The sequence below is a fragment of the Protopterus annectens genome, chromosome 1.part1 (assembly GCF_019279795.1).
Source record: "Protopterus annectens isolate FY-2018-M chromosome 1.part1, PAN1.0, whole genome shotgun sequence".
Lineage (NCBI taxonomy): Eukaryota > Metazoa > Chordata > Ceratodontiformes > Protopteridae > Protopterus > Protopterus annectens.
Window position 1 is genome coordinate 1274184445 of NC_056726.1, and position 15185 is coordinate 1274199629.

General features: G+C 46.0%; 1 protein-coding gene across 1 annotated transcript in view; it reads right to left on the minus strand.

Annotated features, from left to right (window-relative positions):
* The window catches only part of UBE2S (ubiquitin conjugating enzyme E2 S), a 171196-nt gene that overhangs the window by 49820 nt on the left and 106191 nt on the right, over nt 1-15185 (minus strand). The window lies entirely within an intron of this gene.

Sequence of the window (15185 nt, forward strand, 5' to 3'; positions counted from 1 at the left end):
AGTAGTCTTTCCCCTTTGTTTTGTGGATTAGGATAAAAGGTAGGTAAGTGGATAGTCTGATTCAAAGCTACACTGGATACTACCTTTGGCATAAAGGTAGGATTGGTTCGTAAGGAAACTCTGTCCTGATGGAAAATGATGAATGGTTGCACAGCCATGAGGGCCTGTAGCTCCGAAACCCTGCGTGCTGAGGTGATAGCCAGGCTGTTTTCCATGACAAGTACTGTAACTCTGTTGAAGAAACTGGCTCGAAGGGAGGAAGGGTCAGCTTTTCCAATATGTAGTTGAGGTCCCAAGCAGGGATTGGTGGTTTCCCTTGGGGGTTTTAAATACTATGCCCCTCTGAGGAACTGCCTTGAGAGGGTGAGAGAATAATGGAGGATCTGTGTTGTATTGTGCAGAAATGGCTGAAGCGTGGATCTTGATGGAGAAGGAAAGTCCATTGTTTAACATCTCAGCTAGGTACTGTAAAATTTGAGGTATATTTATTACCCAAGGATTCTGTCCCTTTTCTTGATTCCAGGCACAAAATCGTTTCCATTTGGTGGAGTAAGCCTTTCTAGTAGAAGGTCTTCTGGCTTCCAAGATGACATCCTCCTTGGAGAGGAGAAACTGTTGGGAAATCAAGGAATTCTCCATGCAGCTAGATTTAGAGAGTTTTGAGATGGCTGTGAAGGGTTTTGTAGTTGTGCTGGGACAACAGAAGAGGGACTAGAGGTGGGATCCATGGTGGGGAATGTGTCAGGCTCCTCAGGAGCGGATACCAGTGTTGTCTTGGCCAGTCTGGAGCGATGAGCATCATTTTCGGCCTCTCTGCTCTGGCTTTTAATAGAACTTTGGGCAGCAGAGGAAGAGGCGGGAAGGCATAGACTGTCAATGTTGCCCAATTGAAGGAAAGTGCGTCCACTTTCCAGGCCTGTGGATGATAGGTCCTTGAACAAAATTTTTTCAACTGGCAATTTCTGTGGGTAGCAAAGAGATCCATGTCTGGCTGTCCCCATGCCGGAGTTATCTTTGTGAAAAGTTGAGGATGCAACTTCCATTAGTGTGGATCTGTCATATTTCTGCTTAGGTAGTCTGCCAGTGCGTTTTCCTTCCCTGGCAGGAATTGTGCCTGCAGTTGAATTTGCAATTCCAGTGCTGTGTTCCATAGGGTCATGGCTTGCCTGCACAGGGGGTATGAATGAGTCCCCCCAGGTTTGTTTATGTACCACATCACTGTGGTGTTCTGTCCTTATCAATAGCTGGCCTGGATGCAGTAGGTCTCTGAAGGTCATAATAGCCTTTTGCACAGCTAGCATCTCCTTTTGGTTGATGTGAAGGTGCTTCTCTTTTCAGGTCCATTTTCCCTGAATGCATTGATCTGTCATGTGTGCTCCCCAGGCATAGTCTGAGGCGTCTGCTGTGATTATTTGGGTTGCTTGAGGTACACAGAAAGGAAGACCTGTGTTTCTTTGGCAAGCTTGAGCCCACCACAAAAATTCCTTTTGAAGGCATGGAATGAGTGGGATAATGGTTTCCAAGCTGTGGCTGTGTTGAGACCATAAGTTTTTCAGGTACCACTGAAGTTTCCTCATATGCAGCTTTGCACATGGGATTAGTAGGATGCAAGATGCCATGAATCCCAGAGCCTGCAGGATTTTCCTAGCAGTTAGCCTGGTGTAAGTTGCCATTTTTCTGAAGTATTGAGACAGTTACCCTTGCTTGTCTGGCGTGAGGTAGGCCATCTGGGTGGTTGTATCCAAGCTGGCACCCAGGAAAATTATTTGTTGAGAGGGTATTAGTTTTGATTTCTTTTTGTTGACTGTGTATCCCAGGAAGTTCAACAGTTTTATTACAAACGCCAGGTGCTGCAGTAGTATGTCCTTGCTGTCCGCTTGGATCAGGCAGTCCAGATATGGGTAGATTTGTATCCTTTGTAGTCTGCAGAAGGCAATTACTGATGCCAGGCATTTCGTAAACACTCTGGGTGCAGTAGATAAGCCAAAGGGCAATGCAGAGAATTGGTAATGGGTTGAACCTGCAAGAAATCTGAGGTATCTTCTGCAATCTTGTCTGATAGGGACATGCAGGTATGCCTCCTTGAGGTTCAATGTTACCAGCCAAGACTCCTTGCCCAGCATGGGAAGAAGCTGCTGTAATGTGAGCATCTTGAATTTTGTCACCTGTAGATATGTGTTTAGGATGGATAGGTCTAAGATAAGTCTCCAATCTTTGTCTTTCCTCGGTACCAGGATAAAACCCTTGACCTTGTTCTTTTGCAGGTACCTCTTGAATTGCTTTCATGTCCATGAGAGCTGAATTTGTTTTTGTGCCTCTGCCCTTTGATTTTGTGGCAGGTTTGGCATGCCTCATTTTTGGAAGGGTGCGAAAGTGGAACCTGTAGCCTCTTGTCTATAATGTCCAGAATCCATTTGTCTTTTGTAACAATATGCCAATTTTTTGAGAATGTCAGTTTTCCACCCAAAGGTGCTGCCATTAAAGCTTTGCTTGGCAGGTGTAGGGGGAAGTCATTGTGTCGGTTTTCTAAAAGACTGATCTTCTCCACCTCTTGGGGTTGGTGCTTGCCACTGTCTGGCTCTGAAAGATCCTTGAGGTTGCCCTCTACCTCTTGGGCGTCTGTATCTGCCCCTTTGAGGTCTGTCCGTGGCTGGAAAGGACCAATTATTTGAAGGCCAGTTTCTGCTGAAACGTGGAGGCTGTACCTGCAGGAAATCTTTCACTGTCTGCATTGATTTCGCTTTTTCCTCCCATTTTCTTTAGCACCTCCTCAGCTTTAACACCAAACAATACATCTTTTTGAAGAGGTGCATCTAATAATTTAGCTTTGACATGATCTGGTAAGGTTTGCTCTTTGAGCCAAGCATGCCTACGTATAACAGACCCCGTAAACAGCAGCTCTACATGAGGCCTCTAAAGCATCAAAACCACACTGCAAGGTATGTTTACCCACTTGCTCTGCACTATGCAACAAATCCTGCAACTCTCTTAAATCTGGTTGTTCTGGTTGTGTCATCTTGCTTTTCAGCTGAGATATCAAAAACTGTTGATACTTTAACATATGGAACTGACCGTTTAATGCCCTCATGGTTAAAGTGGCAGAGGTGTATACTCCCCCCCCCCCCACATTTCTAAAGCTCTGGAATCTCTCTCTGAAGTTAATGGATTTTTAGCAGTAGAGGCCTTAATTCCCTTGGGACCCTGTGAAATTGTTTCTGGGTCAGCAGTATGGCTTTTATATAGGAACTGGCGAGAGTCAGGAACCCGGTAATACCAGTCTGGTTTAACAGGAGCTGGAGGCAAAGAATCAGGATTAAGGCTGGCTTCTGTGTACACATCACCCAATATATCTAAAACAGGAGGGATAGCCAGAGGCCTATGCTGGGGGAGCAGAAGAAATTCCCTGAGCCTTTTCTTGGAATCTGAGTAATCTTGGCCTTCCCAGTGAAAGTGTTCCCTCAATGTATGCAGGGTTTCCCCAAAAGAGAATTCCTTGGGGGGGGGGGGGGGACCGAGGGAATAGACTCCTCTGCATCAGTGTCTTCGAATGGAGAATAGGCATAATCCTGGTCCACAGATAGTTCTGAGGTAATAGAAGCTTGATCTGAGGAAGGGTAGTCTTCCTCTAATCTGGGCCTTTTGTCAAAGGGGGGCTGAGAACCTCTGATAAGAGTAATCAAATACTCAGCCATTTTAAGCATCTGCTTTTTAGGCATGGTGCCTTGAGAGGGGGTCTGAGGAAACTGTTTTTTGGTTTTCATGGCTGCTTTAGATTTAGTGAAGGCTTTCATGGAGAAGGAGGAAGGCCTGAAGACCCCTTGAGAAATAGCAGGCCTGTCTAAATTCTGAGTTTCCCCGCCAGGAGTGGCGTCGGGATCTGTAGTAGGAATGAGGGCAGAGGAGCCTGCGACTGACCTCTGGTACTGAAGACACATTGTCATCGGTACTCGGGGGCGGCGTAGGCGCCTCGCTGCGTATCGGAGAACCGGAAGTAGGCCTTAGCGTGGATTCAGTAGGTAGTGCAGACCTCGTATGTCGGTCCTTATCTTTGCGTTTTTTGCTCAAAACTGGAGTCGGAGTATCCGACGACATAATATAATTAAATTTTTTGCCAAAAAAGTGAAGGGCGAACTCCGCCTGATGCTTAATAGTGCGCTTATTCAATCTAGCACAAAAAACGGCAGGCCGAGACGTCGTGGTCTGGGCCTAAGCAAGGTATACAGAAAAAGTGGAAATCCTTATGCGATATTTGCTTCCCACATGAAATGCAATTAACTTTGTCTGACATCGGTCTGAGGCAAGAAAAGTTTCCCCAACGGGGTACTTTGCTTTCAAGAAGACTTCGGCTGAAATACTTTCGTAAATCTCAGAAGCTGGCCGACCGGCACTTGCGAACTGCTTCTGCTTCGGGCACCGCGCGGCAAGAAAGACTGGAGAAAATGGCGTCTGCTGCCTCTTTTATACCCCTGCCGCACTGACGTCAGGGAAGAAGCAACGACAACAGACGCCGGACCTAGACTTTGGAATTCGGCCGACCGAGGACTCGCCTGACGGCAGGATAACCCATCTGTTATGACTGCAGCTGTATGCACGATGAACATCCAACAAGTCTGTGGTGGATACAGGGGAAAACAAACTTAAGAAAGTCACAGGCAAACTGCAACCAATGTGCTTGTTGCTTTTAATCTATGCACACTTTCGTTTGGTTCCCTGGCCAAACTTCCTCAGACTAAGTTTCACCTAAAAACATTCCAATAAAATATAGCATAGCAAAATTACATGCTTCAACACCACCAATGGTAGTGCGCAGCCCTCACATTAATCAACACAATAACTGTTCGCACCTATCCGCCCTTTACAAGCATCCATTACATGCCCAAGAACAAACAGTGGGCAGATTAATCTAACCTCACATTCACATATTTTAAAAACCCTGTTAGATTAGGCATATAAAAATGCAAGATAAATCTGGCAACAGTAAATCAAGTGTGGATGGAATCACTACTTCAAATAAATCCTGTAAGAGTTAACATATCAAGCAGAGGGAGACAAATCCCTTACATAGATACTTTAAGGATGCAGTCACAGAAAGGGAAAATGTCACCTTGTTGAAATTTTATAAACTATCACATTGGTGTAACATTCAGCACATTCTTACCATTTAGTCTTACTGCCCAGCATTTAAGCTGGATGGCGTATACGGACCTTCATAGTGGCTCTTTTTTATATATAAACAGCTCTTTCAGCCAGTTACACATTTCCAAAGATAACTGGAGTCAGCGCAATAAACTTACACAACCCCTCCTTCACAAAGTTGACGTGACGGCAAACCTCTCTTCTCAGAGCTCTGCCCATAAGAACTCACTCGTAATCAAGTGGATGTGTTGAGTTTGTTGCCTTGAGACTTGGTCAACAGCAACAAAACCTACATCGCTCCACAAGAAAATGGTCATCCATCAGAGCAGTGAGCGGAAATAACAGAATCAATTTAAAAGCTAGCGCCATCAGTGAATAAATACACCTACTGTAAGCAGCACTCTTAGTACAAGCGCTATAATCCGAGAAACCTACTAGGCTGACAAAGCCAATGAAGAATTGAAAAGAAGATACAATGACATAAAACAGAACCAGAGGGTTCCCCATAAAGCAAAGGGATAATGGCTTGTATAACAGAGTATAGTAGGCACAAAAACAGTGCTAACTAAACTACCATCTCACACATTACAACTATAACATAGAACTAATCTATGCCCAAATGATGGTACATGGGTATCAAACAACCATATCCAAACACGGAGTTGCGACTTTGACAAGTTTAAGAAGTTTTTGTACGCCGTTTTCTGGATACCAGGGAGTTGGAGGCTACGTCCAACCAACTGATACTAATATTAACTAGAAGTACCTTTTCTTCTGGAATGGTTAGGATATCCAATTTCAGTTTGGTTGCATTGTTGCCAGGAGGGATGAAAAGGACAAAATTTTGGTATGAGAGGTACTGGGGGATAAGCATAAAGACCGGGAGGCCAAGCATGGACCAGAGCCCACTCGAGGAAGGTCTGCTCCGCTGCAGAAGTATTCAGAGACCACTCATAAGGCATCAGGATAGTCCTGCTCAGTTTGTCCGCCAGAAGGTTGGATCGACCTGGAATGTGCGTTGCTACCAGAAAACAGCTGGTGGAGATTGCCTATTCCCAACACACTCATGGCCTCACGATAAAAGGGGTAAGATCTGGTTCCTCCCTGCTTGTTGACATACCAGACCACTGACATGTCTGTCTGAATTGCAATGGTTCCCAGAGGAAAAGAGGCATGAAGGGCCTGCAATGCTGACAAAACCGCCCTCATCTCTAGAACACTGATATGCAACTTGGTCTCGTAAAGAGACCACGTGTCTTGGGACTGTCCTGCCAGAGCAATGCCCCCTCCACCCTAGTTGGGAGGAGTCTGCGGTCACCGTGGCTTACGGAGGGGCTGCAATAAATGTTCATCCGAATAGTTCCAGAGGAGGGACTTCCTGCAAGCGTTGCTGATATGAATAGGATGAGTCAACGGCAGCTCTAAGTAACTATTGGATCGCTACAGTCCACTGTAGTACCTGCATATGCAGATGTACACAGGGAAGAAGAGTAATGGTGGTTGCCCTGGAACTTAGGGCTTGTAATACCACCTTGGTAGAAGGAAGTTTGAGACTGAAAGACCATGGATACACTGCATAAGTTTCAAACTCTCTCCGGAGTTAGAAAAACCTTGGGCTATCCTTGCTCCAATGTAGTCTAGGACTTTAACTGGGTTTAGAGAAGACTTGGATATGTTGATTGTAATTCCCAGAAAGTCTGACAGTTTCAGGAAATAGTCTCTGGCCTGACAAGGTAGATGCTTGGTGGGAGCAGCAAGGAGCCAATCGTCCAGGTATGGCGAGACCTGTATCCCCTGAAGCCTCAGGCGAGCTGCTACTACTGCCATGACTTTGGTGAACACCCTGAGGGCTATGGTGAGACCAAAGGGTAGAGTCAAAACGGATAATGATTGGCCCCTAGCCGAAAGTGGAGAAACCTCATGGAGTGTCTGTGCATCTTTATATGAGAATAGATCTCCAAGATGCATACTGAGCACATCCAGTCGTTCTGCTGCAGGTAAGGCAAGATGGATTGTAAAGTGACCATCTGGAACTTCTCTTTGTTAACTGATAGGTTTAGGGGAGACATCCGTAATAGGCTTTAGGTCCCCCATCTTTTGTGGCACCAAAAAGACCTGGAATAGATGCCCGATATGGACTGATCTCGGGGGATAGGCTGGATGACTCGTTTCCTTAGCAGCTTTTCTATTTCGAGCAATTCTGCCTCCCTCTGCACGGGTGTTACACCTGGGAGGTGTTTGGGGGGAATGGGAGGAACCACATAGGGGATGGTATAGCCTCGGAATATGATTTGAAGCACCCAACGGTCTGTTGACAGACTCCCATGCAGTCAGGTGCAGCAAAGACAACCCCCGACTGCCTCCAGAGCAGTCGGGACAACCCCTCAGAGCTGCTGCTTGGGCCCGTCCGAGAATGGTTCAAGACCCAAAATTTCTCAGACCCCCCCCACCTCTGGGCCAGCATCTGTCTGATCCCCCTCTGCCTCTAGGGGGAAGTTGAGTACAGAGTGCCCCAGGAATACTGAGACTACGGGAACCACATCATCTTTTGCTCCCACTGATTCCTGGAAAAGAATCCGAGGGTTTTAGAAGCGGATCCCGACGGCAGACAGCATCTTCCTGTCCTTTTCATTCGGACCAACATCTCACGAACAGTCTTCTCATACAAGAAAGACCATCATAAGGGGCATATGCAAAAGATGCCTTAAAGGGTTCCATGAACTGACGCCTGAGCCAGGCGTGTCACCTCAGCCCTTGCCATTCCTTCAGTGGCATGTGAAAGGAGGCGCATGGATGCATTAGAAACCATTTTGAGAGTGGCCATTCACACAGAGAATATGCACTTATCCTCCTGTGACACGGACTCCTGGGGAGACTCTGTTAGCGCTCCTTGACCAGATCGCTCTGCAGTCAAGTGACGTGGGCCAAATAGTTCAGCGCTCTTATGGAAAAGGATGAAGCATACATCCACTTTCCTAGACTATCCATTGCCCTGGACTCTCGGTCGGTGGGGGATGGACCGTAGAACTTTCCTGAGCTAGTTCTTTCTTGGTGGTGGCCGCTACCATCATAGCATCTACTGGGGATCCCTTGTTCCAACTAAGTCTGTCTGCAGGAGGACAGAATCTTGTTGGGATGCTTTGGGATTTGATCCATGGTGTTCAGTTCCTTCCATGCCCAGGTAGTAAGATCCACCAAGGGATCCGCAGGGGGGGGGGGGGGCACACAGGAGAGAGACAGGCCCATGCCAAAGGCCTCCATAAGTACAGACACATCTGAAGGTGCACCAACCCCCCACCACAGGAGTTCCATGATGTCTCCAAAGGAGATATAGTCGGGGGGGGATTTGGGGGAACCTTCCCCTTCCTCTAAATCGTTGTCCTCAGTGAGGGACACTGGAGAGGAGTCCAGGTCCCTCCTTTTGCACATTCGCTTGCAAGGCACCTCTTCGGTGGGGCTCTCTGGAGAGGACTCGCAAACTGTCTGCGGTTCCACGAGGGGAACAGTCTGAGGCACATTAAGCATAAGCGAACCTCCCAGGAAGCTAATAAAGAAACTGCTCTCCCCAGATCCGATGGAGGGATCGGAGCAAAGATACCAAGGAGAGGGCCTTGACCAGACTGTCGGCACCAAAGGAGAAAAACCCAACCCCTTTGATTAGAGGCCCAGGCTTCAGCTCAGAGCTGCTTGGGTCTGAACTAGTCTGGTCAGACTCGCTGAAGTAACGACCAGCATAGAGGTACCCGGAAATTGAGATATTGGGGTGAAAAAGGAATCAAGCTCCCCCCTCCACAGGGAGAGGGGGCTGGAAAAAACCCCCATCTGAATCTGGGTGTGAATAAAACTTTGCATCATTTTGTCCAGGTCTGCCTCACTCAAGCTTCTGGTGGATAATGACGAGGTCACAGACACCGACTGGGAGGGTCGATATCCGGGGTCCTAGAAGGTCTAGGCTCCTCCGGTGAGAATCTGGGAGAGCGGAGCCGAGGAGTGATTGGCCTAGAGACCATCTGTTGCTTCTAAGGAGGACCCACCGGATCCGCTCAGCCTGGGGATCTCTTCCTCCCTTTCTCTTTCTTTTTATCTTTCTCTTTACTGTGCTCTCTCTATCCACAGAGACATGAGCAGGAGGTTGAGTCCTGGCCTGGAAGAGATTGCAGTCACGGAAGAAGCAGTCACAGCTGTGACTGTAACCGATGCGGAGACCAATGCTTGTGTAGCAGGAAGAAGCCCCTTGACCATTAATTTTATCCTATGATCCTTCAGGGCCCTGGGGTTAGGCCCTGGGGTTAAACCCTACACAAAGAGCAGTATGTGGAAAGATGGGAGGCTCCTAACAAATCACACACAGACTGTGGCCATCAGCCGGAGGCAACTTATGGCCACACTGTGCACTTCCTGAACACCAGCTTCTACTGATCAACCATTAACCCAAAAGCAAAAAGGCACCAGGCACAAGGCCCAAACCTGCCCCACCACACATACACACCCAAGCTGACTAACAAGGAGGGGGGTGGGAGAGGGAGGCCTACACTAAACTACACTACAAAGAACTTTTTTTTTTAAATAAACCTGATGCAATAGCAAAAGGGGAGGTAAACGAGGGAAAGGTACCCTGCCTGTCACCATCACAAAGCAGAAACATCCAAAACTATCACCAAATTACTTACCACACCTGGAGCTCTGAGACCATGATGCTAGGCAAAGCTGCGGCAAACGAGATCTGGGGGAAGGAAGGAGATGGGGGGTATTATAGGTAAGGGGAGGAGTTTGGAGCTCAGATCAGATGCTGGTGAAGTTGCAGTCTCAGATCCGATCTGGATCAGATTCTCACAGGTTGATGATATATAGATAATTTCAACAAATAGTGCCATCTTATACAAACCATTAAGGCCAAAGTTGCCACCCAACACATTTCGTAGAGTAATATTGTTTTAAAATATTGCAAAATCATTTATAAATTTGTATAGATTTGGCAAAATCACAAAACAGCCATACACTATCATCCCCTCTTGTCAGACATCATTGGAAAGCTCTTGAACAGGTGCATAATTTCCTCAGTTACCTTGGCACAATCCTGTATACTTTGATATACAACTCTTTGACCATTAGCACTAATATTTTTATGGCAAACAAAATACAGGCTCTTTGATAAATTTGCATCCTCAAGTCAATTATTACAAAGAGCAATCAGTGTACAGCTGTTGCACAGCAATTAAAGTGCAGAACCAGCTTTCACGTGCTGAATGCAGAAACCAGGAAGCTAGGGAGACTAACTGGCATATACAGTGTAATGTAATAGTCAAGCAAACGTACAGTGAACAACTTAGTTAAGTGGCCCTTAGTGTCGAAGGACTCTCCTTTGTGGGGAGCATCAGACACTTTTAGACAGCAGGCACATTTGCCTAGAGTATTGACCACAGTCTCTGAAAGAAAGAGGAGAAACACTCTACACTAATATTTCACGGGGGACAACAATAGCTTAGCACCACCTCTGAGGAAGTTCCAGGGAACTCCCACTGGAATTGCCTAGTCCAGGATGAATGGACAAACAAGGGGATTTGGTTCAGAGCCCAGACCACACTGGGGCATTCCAAGGGGAAAATAGTGGTGCAGACCTTTAGAAAGAGAAAGTATTCTTGGGGGAAACTAGAAAGGCATATACAAAATCCAGCTTGGCAAATTGGGGAGCCACTCTTTTGGGAAGCAGTCTACCTAAAACACAGTATCAGCTTGTTCTCCCTTCACTTAAGGCACTCATGGAAAGGAAGATCACACAAAGGGAACCATTTCCTGCCCCCCTTCCTTGTGTCAATGGGAATTTGATGCATTATGTGTGGAGCTATTAATTAGCTGTGTGAAACCAAAAAAGTTCACACTAGATGTAGGAGCTGTGTCCAACCAACTGACATTCATATTACCTGCTAGTACTACCCCTTGTGGAACTGTTATGGATATTCTATGTAGGACATCTTCCAGTACAGCTGTATTCTCACCATCAAGGATGTAATGAACAGTAATACACATTTTCGTTTATAACGGTTTAATTTCAGGACAGTTAAAAAGTTCAGCTGAACTGAATTTTGATACTGGTTTACCGTTGGTGGAAATGTGGTAGTTGGGAAATATTAAAGTAAAACATCTGTCTCTCTGCAGTAACTGGGGGTTATCGTTTTCACTTCACTGACATTCGGTGTTGAACTCTTAGCATAGAGGGTTTTCTTTGTGCTTATACAGTATTAGTCACTTATCTGTGAATTTACTTCTGCTTAATATCTGAGCTGGTTGGCAGGCTGCTATATACAGACATCAACTGTATTACACACTGAGATAAGTACAAACAAAATGTTAGTATTGCATTTTATTTTTATGTTTCACTGAATATTGTGGTCTCTCTGCAGTTAGTTTCCTTCCCTGATCTTGTTGTGGTATTAATCTTGGTGAATTGGAATTGCCCACCCCTCCTGTAAATTTGTGTTTGAACACTCCTCCCGGGTCAATCTCATTTACTCAAAGTACAGTGAGATCATATTTTGATTTCAGACACTCCAGCCAGTCCCACCTGCCCATCTCTATCCCAGTCTAGTGTCATTAGCTCATTCTACCTAATGCAGAGAGAACATTTGAGAAGGCCAACCCACTTAGGTCCTTAAACTTGAATTATCTTCAGTTTCTCTTTTCTCCCTTTCCACTTAAAAAAGGTAAAATCTCGTATTCTGACTGAGTGTGCTTCTCAGCTGATGCATAAAGTACAGTTGTCAGGTGCCCCAAACAGGTAGGTTGAAAAATATAGCAAAAAGAAATGCATGCACAAAAACATTTCCTTCATCTCCAAGCAAATGCACCAAAAAGGTTGTATAGGATAGAGAAGTGCAGATAAGCCCCAGCAAAGAGAAGGGGGATGGTGGGTGGGTAACCTGGACTGCAACAGTGAATACACTCTAACATCTACATTTATGATAGGTACACAAAGTACAGTTTTGTACCTACCATAAATGTAGATGTCCGAACTGGATAGCATCTGCAGTCATAACAACTGGGTTGTCCTGTCGTCAGGCAGCCCTTCGGTCGGCCGGATTCCAAAGTCCGGGTCCGGCTTCGGCTGATGTCGCACTTCACCCGACGTCATCTCTGCTGGTCTTCGGGTATAAAGGCATCAGCCGACGCCATTTTCTTCAGTGTTTCTTGCCCCAGATGCCAGTTGCCCTCTTGGAAGGCTAAATTTTGGGTAAAAATGCCAATGTTTCCCAAAGGATAGAAGGCAAACAAAAATAAGCATGTATGTACATATATACAAACAAATACACCATAAGAGACTCCCCCACCAGCTAGCTATTAGGAGGGTAAATACCTAGGAGTACCACAGAGGGAAGGAGGAGGTAATCCTGACTGCAGATGCTATCCAGTTCGGACATCTACATTTATGGTAGGTACAAAACTGTACTATGTCCTTCATGGATGCATCTGCAGTCATAACAACTGGGTAGAATACCATAGCCAACTAGGGGAGGAGGAAGAATAGATTATGGTGTGGTTAGGATCCCTTGCAGTACAGCAGTGGCAAACCCTGCTTGGGATCTGGAATACAGAGGTAAATTATAATGCTTGGCAAATGTATGCACGGAGGTCCAAGTAGCCGCCTCAATAATGTCCTTGGTTGCCACTCCTCGTAAGAAGGCTGTGGTAGTGGCTGTTGCTCTTGTAGAATGAGGTCGTATGTTCTGTGGAATTGGTTTTCCATGGAAGGAGTAACAGAATCGTATGCAATTTCCTATCCATTTGGAGATTGTCTGTTTGGAAATTGCTTTTCCTTCCCTTCCTGTTGCATAGGCTACAAAAAGCTGGTCAGTTTTCTGTTACTTTTTGTTCTGTCCAGGTAGTAGCGTAGCTGTCTGTGTACATCCAAAGTATGCAGCATTCTTTCCCTCTGTTTTGTGGGTTGGGAAGAAGGTAGGTAGGTGGATTGCCTGGTTTAAGGACACTCTGGATACCACCTTAGGCATAAATGTAGGATTAGTCCTCATGGACACTCTGTCTTGGTGGAAGATTAGGAAGGGTTGTACTGCCATTAGGGCCTGAAGTTCAGAAACCCTCCTTGCTGAGGTTATTGCCAGTAGGAAAGCAGTTTTCCATGAAAGATGCTGTAGGTCTGCTGTTGCTGCTGGTTCAAAAGGTGCAGCGTCAACTTTTCTAGCACAAAGTTCAAATCCCAAGCTGGCAGTGGTGGTTTCCTAGGAGGTTTTACATTCTTGATCCCTCTGAGGAACTGCCTGAGTAGAGGATGTGAGAAGACAGGTGGATCAAAGCTGTATTCTGCTGAAATAGCTGATGCATGTATCTTGATGGAGGAATAGGACAGGCCTGTATGTAGAAGCTCTGCCAAGTACTCCAGAATGTTAGCCATATCTATATTGACACATCCTTCCCTCTTTCAGCACTCCAAATGACAAACCTTTTCCATTTCCTGCATAGTTCCTTCTTGTTGAAGGTCTGCGGGCTTCAAGGATAATGTCTTTAACCCTTTGGGAGAGATCTGGAATAGTTGCTGCTATGTGATGTGCCATGCAGTCAGCTGCAACGTTTTAGGTTTGGATGCATGATGCTGTAGTTGTTCTGAGTTAACATCAAAGGCATCAGGGTATTGACCACATTTTGTCCCGAGACATGCTCCTCAGCAATGGGTACCAGTGTTGTCTTGGCCAGTTTGGAGCTATCAGGATTATCCTTGGACGTTCCTCCTTGATTTTTAGTAATACCTTGTGTATCAAGGGAAGAGGTGGGAATGCATATGCTGTCAGGCCTTTCCAACTGAAGGAGAGCGAATCCACTTTCGATGCAAGTGGATGGAATGTCCTTGTGCAGAATTTTTTGAGCTGGTGGTTGAGAGGGGAAGCGAATAGATCTATCTGTGGCATTCCCCATTTCTTTGCGATGGTCTTGAAGATGTCCGGGTGTAGCATCCATTCGTGAGCATCCGAGGTGGTTCTGCTTAACATGTCTGCTAGAGTGTTCTCCTTTCCCGGTACAAACATTGCCTGTAACTGGATGTTGTAGAGTGCCAGGTTCCAAAGGTCCAAAGTCATTCTGCATAGGGGGTATGAATGAGTGCCTCCCTGTTTGTTGATGTACCACATGACTGTGGTGTTGTCTGTCCTTATCAAATGGCCTTCTTTTCTTTGAGAAATGGTCTGAATTTTTGGATTGCCAGTTTTACTGCCAGCATTTCTTTTACGTTGATGTGCAGGTGAAGCTGGTCCTGTGTCCACAATCCTTGCACGCATTTGTCCAGCATGTGAGCCCCCCATCCTAGGTCTGAGGCGTCTGTTGTGATGGTTTGGCTTGCTTGATATTTGTGAAAGGGTAAGCCTGGGTTTGACTGGCATGCTTGAGCCCACCATAGGAACTCCTGTTTTAGGCATGGAATTAGTGGAATTTCTGCTTCTAGGCTGTGCCTGTGTTGGGACCATAAATTCTTTAGGTACCACTGTAGTTTTCTCATATGCAGTCTGGCATGTGGAACCAAGATTATGCATGATGCCATGAAGCCCAAGGCCTGCAGAACTTTTCTTGCTGTTAGCTTGCTGTGGTTTGTTAGTGCCAAGAAGTAAAGAGGGAGATCTTTTTGTTTTTCTGCAGTTAGGAATGCCATTTGTTTTACTGTGTCCAATTCCCCGCCCAAGAATGTCCTTGTTTGGGATGGAAACAGCCTTGATTTTTGCAAATTGACTGTGTATCCCAGTGCTTGTAGCAAGTAAATGACCCTTTGTAAATCTGTTGTCAGCTTGCTTTTGTTGTCCCCTTGTAGCAGGCAGTCGTCCAGGTATGGATAAATTTGGATTCCCTGTAGTCTGCAGTGGGCGATTACTGATGCCAGGCATTTTGTGAATACTCTGGGCAGTAGATAAGCCAAAGGGCAATGCTGAGAATTGATAGTGCTCTGATCCTGCAAGAAATCTGAGGTATCTTCTGCAATTTGGTCGAATGGGGACGTGCAGGTATGCCTCCTTGAGATCTAGAGTTACCAGCCAACACTCTTTGCCCAGCATGGG